Source organism: Fukomys damarensis, unplaced genomic scaffold, assembly GCF_012274545.1.
Source record: "Fukomys damarensis isolate Sample0158 unplaced genomic scaffold, DMR_v1.0_HiC HiC_scaffold_27, whole genome shotgun sequence".
NCBI lineage: Eukaryota > Metazoa > Chordata > Mammalia > Rodentia > Bathyergidae > Fukomys > Fukomys damarensis.
Genome location: NW_022900939.1, coordinates 33,955,887 through 33,967,312, shown reverse-complemented (window position 1 = coordinate 33,967,312; position 11,426 = coordinate 33,955,887). Strand labels below are relative to the sequence as shown.

Below are 11,426 nucleotides of genomic sequence, written 5' to 3'. Positions count from 1 at the left end.
TCCTGCTGCTGTGTTTCCCTCCCGACTACAGGGCGTAAGAAACTAAAACAGAAGGTGATCTAGTTGGTTGGCGTCAGACCACAGCGATGAAGGGGGTAGGGTAGGGGTGGCTGGGCTCCACCTAAGTAATAACGGGACCTGTCTTTCAAATTTTATGTCGTTTTGGCAATTTCGTCCCAAAGGAGGGTAATTTCCTTAAACCTGCACCGCAGCGCCCGATGTACCGTACATTCCAGGGCCGGAGGGATAAGTTGTCACCCCTGGGACACGATGAGAGCAATCAGAGATGATGAGGTCCGCAGACTGCGTCCTGCCCGTCCAGCGCGGCACAGCTTCCGGTCTTTGTATGATTTCATCTAAAATGAGCCGAGGCCACATGTCGCAGGCTTAGTCTCACTTGGCACCACTGGAAGGCAGTGGAAATGTAAGAGCTGGGGCCAGGGGAAGGCCTCTCATCCCTGGAGGTGCGCTCCTGAAGGGGCGGGGGATCCAGCACCCTCCTCTGCCACCCCCCCAGGCCATAAGGACCCCTCTGCTCTGCCATGAGCTCCCAGACATGCAATCCCTCGCCACAGGCTCAAAAGCAGTGGAGTCTATGATGGACCGAGACCTCCAAAGCGGTAAGGTAAGATAAACCTGTCTTTTTATAAGTTTGTCTCATACACTTATTATAGTCATGGAAAGCTAACATAGGGGCTGGGGATTTAGCTCAGTGGTTCCGCCACCTGCCTCGCAAACACAAGGTCCTGAGTTTGATCCCCGGTACCAAATAAATAAATAAATAAATAAGTAAAAGGCTAATATAGTCCTATAAGTTCAGACAAAGTTTTACTTTCCAAAATATGCTTCCTAGGTGTTTGGTATTCATTAGGACAAAATACCATCAAAAGATCTTTAATTTAAAAAAAGCCAGGCATGGTGGCGTACACCTGTAATCCCAGCACTCAGGAGGCTGAGGCAGGAGGATCGCTGTGAGTTCGAGACCAGCCTGGGCTACATAGTGAGTTGCAGTTCAGTCTCCACTACATAGTGAGACCCTGTCTCAAAAAAAACAAATCTTTAATCCTTGCTGCAGATTTAGCAGTGGCACTGTGCCTACCTTGCAAGTGCAAGGTCCAGAGTTCGATCCCTGGTACCAAAAACAAATCTTTAATCCTTATTTTTGGCATCTCACACCTCCCCAGCTTCTAACCTTCTTGGGGTTCACATGTCCAGCCCTGTGTAGGCCCCTGGACTTAGTGGTGGAACCTGGCCTCCTTCGTGCTCACACTAGCAAGGGCACAGCAGTCAGTCCTCACCCTGAGGGCCTTGCAGACGGGGAACCCGCGAAGCACTCTGCCCACTGGCACCCCGTGCATGAGCAGCAATAAGTGGTGTACCAGGAAGGAAAGAACATGGAATCTGAACTAAGACAGAACTCATTCTAGGCCTTTGCTTACACAAGTTACCCTGCCTGAGCTCAGGTTTCCTCGGCTACAACATTAAAGAAACAAAAAGATACCTAGTCCAACGGACACCAGAGTTGAGTGTGTGGCTGCCTACGCTGGGGCCGAACATAAAAGTCACTGAGTGGTAGCAAGGGTGCCTGTTTCTACATGAGCGATCCCTGGCAAGCACTGATAGCAGAGTTAATTTTAAAAGCTGCCTTGGTTTCTGGCCTTACCAGGATCATCTCTTCTGCTGGTAAAAGCGGTGCCCTAGGGGGATAGGCATCCAGTTCAGTGGTACAGCGTTTCCCCCACACGCATGAGGCTCTGGCTCCAGTCTCCACTACCTCACACATTCACACACAAAACCAACTTGATCCGGGGATGGAGGCACACACGTAACCCTAGCACTCTGGAACGCTAAAGCGGAAGATCACAAGTTCAAGCGATTTAGCAAGACCTTGTCTCAAAATTTTAAAAAACGGGGACTGGGGATAAAGCCTGGTGTGAAGGCCTTCTGTTCAGTTTCAAGTATCACAGAAACAAAGGCTTCACCACAATCCCATCCGTAATTTTTGCTACAAAAAAAAAAAAAGCCTGTACTCTCCACAAAAGACAAATTCTTCCCCTACAATCTCACTGATGCAACATCTTTACCACTGCTCCAAGAAATACTCAACATCCACAACGTGAAGGAGACGTTAATTTCGGCTCACGTCTTCCGGGGATTCAGTCCATGGTCGGCCAGCTCCAGGGCAGAAGCAACACAGTGATCAAAGGAAGCTGCTCATCTCACAGATCAGGAAGAGGGGGAGGTCACACAAAAGGAGGAGGCTGGGGACCACATCCAGTCCCCAAGTCACACCCCTGTGGTCCGCCACCCAAACACATGCAGAAATGTGCTTTATGAATTTCCTAGGAAGCTACCAAGATGAACTACCAGTCGACTTCAGGGCCACCCTGAACTACACAGTGAGACCCTGTCCAAAGAAAAAATGAATGACCACCCTATCCTCTAAAAATGGTGTAGGGGGTCTGCCTCTGACATCACCATGTCTGAGCTGGCATTTTGACTACATAGGAAACAGTAGGACTATTAAGTTTGTTTTGTTCGTCTTTTTTGGTACCAGGGATCAAACTCAGGACTTTGTGCTTGTGAGGCAGGCGGTAGAACCACTGAGCTAAATCCCCAGCCCTCTTTTTTGTGAAGCAAATACTTACTGGTACCTTTTAGATATACATAATGATAACATTCATCACAGGGAAAAGATTTATTTTTCAAGGAAGCAGAAATTAATACGAAAGAATGTAAATTTTAACAGTTACATATCTTTTCCCTGATTGCACTGTCCTTCAAAATACTTCCGGGTGGGGGCTGGGGATTTAGCTCAGCAGTTGGGTGGGCGCAAGGACTCAAGTTCAATCCCCGGTACCAAAAAAAAAAAAAAATTCCGGGACTTCTTTCCTAGAACTGTCTCTTCAATACTTCTCCCTCAAACATCTCACTTCTTTTCCCAAGTACTGGAGAATGAGCCCAGGGCTTTAAACTGAGCTACATCCCAACTTTGCCTTTTTTTTTTCAATCCTCCTGCATCAGCCTCTTAGAGTATTTGGACAACAGGTGTGTGCCACTATACTCTACTGAGCTCATGATACAGAAATGAATGAATGATGAATGAGAAAAGGAAAGGAAAGAAGGAGAGAGGAAGGAGAGAAAAGGAGGGAGAGGGAAAACTAATCTGACTAAAAAGTAGGCACAGGGGCTGAGGGATTTAGCGCAGTGGTTCCACCGCCTGCCTCAAAAGCAAGGACCTGAATTCAATGCCTGGTACCCTCCCCCCAAAAAAGGAGGCAAAGGACCTAAACAGACATTTTTCAAAATGAGACATGCAAATGGCCAATAACTACATGAAAAGGTGCTCGATAGCACTTATGTCAGAGATGTGCAACTCTAAACCACAATGAGGTATAACCTCCCTTGCTAAAATAGCTATCATCAAAAAACAGAAGTTAACAAATGTAGTCAAGGATGTGGGGAAAAGGAACCTTTGTACGCTGTTTATAAGAAGGAAATACAATGCAGTCACAATAGAAGACCACAGGGCAGTTCCTCAAAGTTAAAAATAGAAGTAACATGTGACCCAGCAACTTCACATCTGGGTTTAAATACTAACGAAATAACTGAAATCACGATCTGGAGCTGGGCACGATAGCACATACCCATAACCCCAGCACTCAGGAAGCCAAGGCAGGACAAGAATGAGTTCAAGGCCAACCTCAACTACACAGTGAGAACCTGACTCAAAAACAAAAAAAGAAAGAAATCGGAATCTTGAAGAAATATCTGTACTCCTCTGATCATTGCAGCATTATTTATAATAGCTAAGATTTGGAAACCAAAATGCCCATCAACAGATGAATGACTGAAGAAAATGCTGTGTAAGAATTAGAGAAAGCAATCCTAAAATTCATTTGGAACGAGAAGAGACCTAGAATAGCAAAGGCAATTTTGGGCAACAAAGGCAGGGCAAGGGGCATCACAATTCCTGACTTGAATTTATACTACAGAGCTACAGTTGTCAAACAAACAAGCAAAATAGCATGGCACTGGCAAAAAAACAGACCCAAGGATCAATGGAACAGATTAGAAGATGCAAAAACAACTCTAAGCACACTCAGCCACCTTACCTTAGACAAAGAAGCCAAACACCTTCACTGGAAGAAAGATAGCCTCTTTAATAAATGGTGCTAAAATAACTGGCCTTCCGCATGTCAAAGATTAAAATTAGACCTATATTGGGCCCAGGATTACCTCAGTGATGCCACTGCCTGCCTCCTAAGTGCAAGGTCCTGAGTTCCATCACTTGTACCAAAAAAAAAAAAAAAATAATAGACCCATATCTTTCACCTTGTACTAAACTAAAATCAAAATGGATCAAACATCTAAATATTAAACCAGAAACACTAAATCTACTGGCAGATAGAAGAGGTTGAGCTCTTGAAGACATAGGGGTAAGCAAAGACTTTCTGAACAAAATCCCAACTGCACAGAAAATATTGCAAAGAATCCACAACTGGGATCTCATTTTGCACAGAAAAAAAAAAAAAAAAAGCCACCAACAGAGTGAAGAGACAACCCACAGTATGGGAAAACATTTTTGCCTGCTGTTCCTCAAAGGACTAATATCTAGAATATATAAAGAACTCAAAAATATCAGACCCTCCCCAATTTTAAGGGTATCTAAATGGGCATCTAAAATGAAGAGACTTCTCAGATGAAAAAGTAGAAAGGACAAATATATGAAAAAATGTTCCACATCACTAGTCATTCAAGAGAAGTAAATTAAAACAACACAGATTCCATCTCACTCCTGAAAGAGTGGCTGTTATCAAAATATCAACCAAGGCCAGGGATTTAGCTCAGTGGTTCTGCTGCCTGCCTCGCAAGCACAAGGACCCGAGTTCAATCCCCGGTACCAAAAAAAAAATCAATAACAAATGCTGGAAGGGCTGTGGGGAAAAAGGAACCCTTCTCCACGGTTGGCGGGAGTGTAGACTGGTACAGCCACTGTGGAAATCAGTGTGGAGATTCCTCAAAACTAAAATTAGGGCTGGGGATGTAGCTCAGTGACACAGTATTTCCTGGCAAGTGCAAGGTTCTGAGTTTGATCCCAGAACAACAACAACAACAAAACACCTAAAACTAGAGGTTCCATTTGACCCAGCTATTCCCCTCTTGATGTCTTCCCGAAAGAATTAAAACCATCACACCACCGTGATATATGCATCCCCACGTTTATAGCAGCGCAGTTTGTAATAGCTAAATCTTGCAAACAACCCAAATGCCCATCAACGGATGAACGGATAAAGATGTGGTTTCTTTATACAATTAGTTCTCTAAAGAAGTTCAGCTCTAAAGGATAAGCTTGAGACATTTCTAGCTAAATGGATGGACCTTGAGACCATACTGTTAAGGGAAATGAATCCCGCACGCATATTTAAATACCACATTGTTTCTCTGATGCAAGAAACCTCAAGCGGAAATAAGGACCACAATGTATAATAGATATCGGGAAATGGGCAGGAAAGGTCCAAATGAGGTGAAGGGGGGGCGAGAAGAGACAAGAAAAAATAGAAACAAATCTTTTGCAAATACGGAGGGGAAGACAGAGGGAAAGGGTTTGGGAAAAAAAGAAGCAAGATATATCATGTACAGGTACAAATTCCCTATGATGAATATTATCATTATGTACATCTAATTGTACCAATAAATATTTTGCTTGAAGAAAAAAGAAAATATGGTGTATCCATGTGAGGAAGATCACTCGGTCCAATAAAGAAGGAAACCCTGCCACGTATGACAGCATAGATGAACCTAGAGGATGCAATGTTTGGTGAGATACGCCAGTGAGAGGGCACGAGATGTCAGTCAGCTCTTCATCACTGCAAAAAGGCACTAGAGATAATCGACTTTTAAGAAAGCAAGGTTTGTTCGGTTCACAGTTTCAGAGCTTTCAGTCCCTGAACTTGGCCTTGTCGCTCTGAGCCTGTGGCAGCAAGGCACACCTTAGCAGGAGCACATGGCCAGGAGGCCTGTTCACCTTAGGTGATGGGAGGCAAAGAGAGGGAGGGAGGGGCCGGAGTCCTCTCCTTCCCATACTCCAAAACCTGACTTCATCCCATGAGGCCCACCTGCTCAAGGTTCCGCCACAGGCTGAGGACCAAGCCTTTAATATGTGAGTTTTCGGGGGACATTCAAGATCCAAACTATAACATGAGGTACACGATGTTTAAAACATCAAATCTATAGAAGCAGAGACTAGCAGGGCATGGTGACACACACCTGTAATCCCAGCACTTGGGAGGCTGAGGCAGAAGGATCGCTGCTGGTTTGAGGCCAGCCTAGGCTACATAGTGAACTCAAAGCCAATCTGAACTATATAGAGACCTAGTCCCCCCCAAAAAAGAGGGCTGGGCTGGGGATTTAGCTCCATGGTTCTGCCACCAGCATCACAAGCACAAGGTCCTGAGTTCAATCCCAGTACAAAAAAAAAAAAAAAAGCAGAGAGTAGAAGTTGCCAGGAGTGGGAGAAGGGTGAAATAAAGTTGTTCACTAGGTGTAAAGTTCCAGTTATGTAAGATGACTAATTCCAGAGATCTGCCAAGCATAACATCTATATTAGTAACTGTACAGTGCGCTTCAAAAGGTACTTAGGTATCATGTTATGTCCTCAGAACAATACAAAACACAAGGAAACTTTTGAAGGTGATAGGCATGTCTATTACAGTGACTTCTGTGATGGCTTCCTGGGTGCAGGCAGCGCTCCGAGCTCATCAAATTGGACACATTAAATACGTAGTTTTTTCCAGCTGCTGGTTGCTGGATGCACACGCCGAGCACGCGTCACTAGAGCCCACTTCCCCGGCCACTTCTCTGGCTGAGTCCCAGGCTGCAGCTTAGGGCCTTGGGTGCACCCCAGCCAGCCGAGGGGCCCAGACTCGGGAGGAGGCGCGGGGAGGAGGCGCGGGGAGGAGGCGCGGGGAGGACGCGCCTACGGTCACATCCAACGCCTGAGATGCTCGGGTAGGAAGATAACCCAAGGCTGCAGGGACAGGAGAATGGATAGGGTGGCAGCCCCCAGGAAGCAGTGGTTAAGTGCACAAGCTGGATTCCTGTCAGGTTCAAATTCCCCTCCCACTCTTTTAGCTTTTTAGGTGTGACCCGCACATGACTTCACCTTTTGAAGGCCAGATTTATGACCTGTAAAATGGATATAATCAAAGCTACTTCACAGGGCTGTTGAGGATTAAGTGAGACGATGCTTGGAAAGCTCACTGCACGAGGTAGGCATGGGGTCCATGCTGGCCATCGTCACCTACCCCGCATACGAACTCACAAATACAGGGAACTGTCTCCCGCCCACACCCTGGGGTTTGTTTCCTGGTTGGTGCCATCTCTCCTTCACATCCCAGTCACTCTATAAATATTTGTCGAACACACTGCTAGAAGTGCCTTTTAACTTATTCGTTAAATGTTTGTCCCATCATAACAACTGGGAAAAAAGTCAAACTTCCACAGTGTTCCGGGATGGCAGCTCCCCCAGGAGGAGGGACTAGACCCTCTGTCTTTGGGATGGGGTGGCGCTCCAGAGACTGCCCCGCCCCTGCCCTGCCATTGGCTCAGTGGTGACCTGGGCGGAGCCCCGCAGCTCTGGGACGCAGGCCCCTCCACCCTCAGCACCGCTGCCCGGCGGCTGCCGGCTCAAGGCCAGGGCTTCTTATATGGATGAGACCGTCAGGCAGCCCCGTGGGCGCCCGGCCCACCGTACCAGGCTTTGACCCGCCCTGGGTGCAGAAGACTAGCAGAACCAGAGCAGTGGGCACCAGGGCCTTACAAAGCTCGCCAGGCAAGGGGAGCTGTGAGACCACCCCTCCGAGGGTAGCACCCCGGCCCTCACGCCAAAGAACTGATACAGGTTGATCGGCCGCACTCCCTCTTACGGGGATGAGTCGCGCTTCCGCTCCCGGCCCGGGCCACCAGCTGGGAGGCCTCCCGAAAGGCGAAGGGGGTTGCAGCGAAGCCCCGGCCTCTTCTGGATGCCGCCCACCGCGCCCAGGGGCAGTGACTCTCCCCGCCCCAGGGAGACCCCGCTGCGCCCCGTCCCTCCTAGCGGCTCCTCCGCCGGCACAGCCCCGGCTGGCAGCCGACTCCCGAGGGTTGTCCCCGCGCCCTCTGAGGTGAGAGCGTTCCCATTCCCTCACCTGCCTGAGTGTCCCCAGCACCAGTCTCCCAGCCACCAGTGCCCCCACACAAATGGACCTCAGGACCCCAGGCCTCCCCGGGCAGGGGTGACCTTCCGGAGCCCCCTAGTGACCCCCAGCGCTCCCTGAGTCAGTGGTTCAGCGCCAGCTACTCCCCCAGCGAGGTGGGCCCCCCAGAATCCAAAGCCCTCCTGGAGGTGAGCTGCTTTCACAGCTTTGCCTGGGGGATCACGAGAGGGACACGGCCTGGCGGGGCCCCTTCACGGGTGGAGGAGCGCCCGCAGGACCCCATGGCATGGATAGGCAGTGCCTCCCTTCATCCTGACGGTCGGCTTGCTCCCTGCCGCGTCTCTGGGCCGCCCTCCAGACATCCCCACTGGCCTGCCCCAGCCAAACTAGGAATCAGTGCCAATCCAGGGCCTCTGCCTCCCGCGGTCTGAGGGACACTGTGACTTGCCAGCCACAGGGGTCCTTCCCACTATAAGACCTCATTTACAAGCCCATGCTAAATGACAGACGGCCTAGGAGACAGTGCTCTAACCCCCTCCCATTGTAGCCATAGCCCGACTTTTGTTCAAACCCTGGCTTAGGACTGTAAGGCAGTCTTGTACTGTTTGAAGTCCGGAGCCTGATTAACTTGTAAATTAATGGTTCTAGACTATCAGACACATAGAGACCCCAAGTTAATTGTCATGTCTTGGTGACCTTTGAACCATCCTATAGGTATCTGTTACTCATCATGTTGTGACTGCCAAGTGACTGCTGACCACCAGCTCAAAGGAGCAGACTTTTGTCCCCTGCCTGCAAGCCTAGAATGTTAACCCCCCACTTTTTATCCCCCCTATAAAAAGGACCTCAGCCCCTGAGCTAGCGCCTCTCTGAGCCAGCTACTTGGTTCTGAGAGTGTCGTCTGGCCAGACTGATAAAAGTCTGTTTACCATCTAGCCTGGTGTGTTCCTTCCTGGGTGACTCTCGTTGCTCCATCGAGCTCCCAGAGCCTCGCTGGGTTTTAGGACCCAGCATCATGGAGGCCTTTTTGGCTGTTCACACTCCGTGGAGTAAAAGTGAGATTTTGAGTCTTACACCACCTCCCTCCCTCCAGGCCGACTTCCTGCTCAGGACCCAGGGTCCTCCTGAATCTGGAGGCATTAGGGGTTTCTTTGAAATTTGTGCATTTATTTCCATGTATTACATACATCTGTAGCTCATCAAAAAAGTGTACTTTTTTGTGTATCAAGTTCATCTCAACAGTGTTTTTCAAATTCCACTGATTTCAGATTTTCTGCTGTAAAATGACAATAGTTTCTGAGCCACTGTATCTTGTATTATGTAGAAAATATAAATATCATCTAGGCATGGTGGTTACATCTGTGGTCTGAGCTACTCAGGAGGCTGAAACAGAAGGATCACATGTGCAAGGCCAACCTAAGCAACTTACTGAGACACTTCCTCAAAATAAACAAAAAGAACTGGGATGTAGCTTGGCACTGTCTGTGTTCAATCCCCAATACCATTTTTAAAAAGAAAAGAGAAGGAGGAAGGAAGGGGGTGGGGAGGAAAAGAGGGAAGAAGGGAAGGGAAAATGAACAGATATTGCACAGACAACTCTGACCCGACAGTTATGGGAAAGGGCTGACTCCACATCACTACGGCTTCACAGACTGCTTGCAAGAACAGATTTGAACCTTAATCTTCTACTTGGCCTGACTCATTCAATTTGAGGTGCTTTGCATGCACTTTTAGCTCATTTCTGAAGGTCAGTTTATCATGATTCTCCCAGCTGATTTACTCCCAGCTGCTCCACTGATATTTTTCAACATTTGCAAAAACTGATTTATTTAAAATTTCCTAAAGTTTAAGAGATAAAAATATTCTTAAATTTTTCAGTGTGTTTAAATTTTAGATCTGTCTATGCCAGGCTTTTCACAGGGGCGACTTGGTATCTTTTTATTTTAATGTGGCTACTTTTTCAGTTTTCCCACATCAAGTAAATGAAACTGACAAATGCCATATAAGCTTAGGCAGCAAGTGACAACCTCATCTGTTATACACTTACCATTAAAATGACTTCCAAGACTAAATGAAATTGTGCTCAACAGTTCTAAGGTGCAATGGTAACACACAAGACGCAGAAAATTAAAGGAATGATGAGGCACACCATCCTCAAATCTGAATACGAAGAAAGGGAATGCATCTGAATCTCAATTGTGGCTCCCACTGACTTTGGATGAATCACACCTTTCAACCATCACCTGTTAGTTCCGCCTTTAAGACGTTTACAATACTCACATGTCTGTATGTTGCAAGAATTGCCCAGTTGTTAAGTTGTAAAGCATTGAGAAAATTCAAACTCTCCTATGAAAATGAATATATGCTATCAAATGATAGAAAACTGCACATTTGCTATCTTGTTTTTATCTGCTGTCTGAGAACACCAGCTGAGTACAGCTGCCTAAAGGAAACAGGAAATGGAAAAGTGTTCCAGACTATCCATTTTTGAAACTCCTTCCTAAAAATATTATCACTCTTCCTCTGGAACATTAATCATACAACATGTGCTCTCTAGAAAAGAGAAATAAAAATGTGTCCCCTAGCTTTCACACCTGTTAAGAGAAATATTCTGAAGTTCCATTGAAGAGTATTAAATATTTCCTTCAAACGAATATTTCAGAAGCTCCTTGAAGGCAGAAACCATGTTTATAGATCACCCCTAAAACCACAACCAGGACGGTGCTTGACACGTAACATAGGGCTCCAAAAATATTTGTACTTTCTGTGTAGAGGTGGGAAAGGAAGGTAAGTCAAGTTTCCTGCTCTCAAGAATGACTCCTAGGCCATTAAACCAGCTGAGATAACTAACACCATGTGCTTCAATAGAGGCGTGTGTAACATCCTTAAGGGTGCAGAGTAAGGGAGAGGTGACCAAGGAATCATTAAAAGATGACATTTTAGCTTCCAAGGACAAACTCACCACACCCAAAAGCAGCAGGCAGGTAGTGGGAAGAAAGCAAGGGAAACACGATGTGTATCCGGCACAATATACAGAGGCGCTGGCAACTGGGACCAGTTCCTGAAGATCTTGTGTTCAGCACCAAAGAATATGGATTTTAAACCCGGCATGGTGGCGCACGCCTGTAATCCCAGCACTCCGGAGGCTGAGGCAGGAGTATCAGTGTGAGTTCTAGACCAGCCTGGGCTACATAGTGAGTTCCAGGTCAGTCTCAACTATAGTGAGAC

At 47.1% G+C, this 11,426-nt stretch overlaps 1 pseudogene; it reads left to right on the top strand.

The window, feature by feature from the left end:
• Positions 1-556: 556 nt before the first annotated feature.
• Positions 557-8,318, top strand: LOC104874188 (annotated as a pseudogene).
• Positions 8,319-11,426: the final 3,108 nt, after the last annotated feature.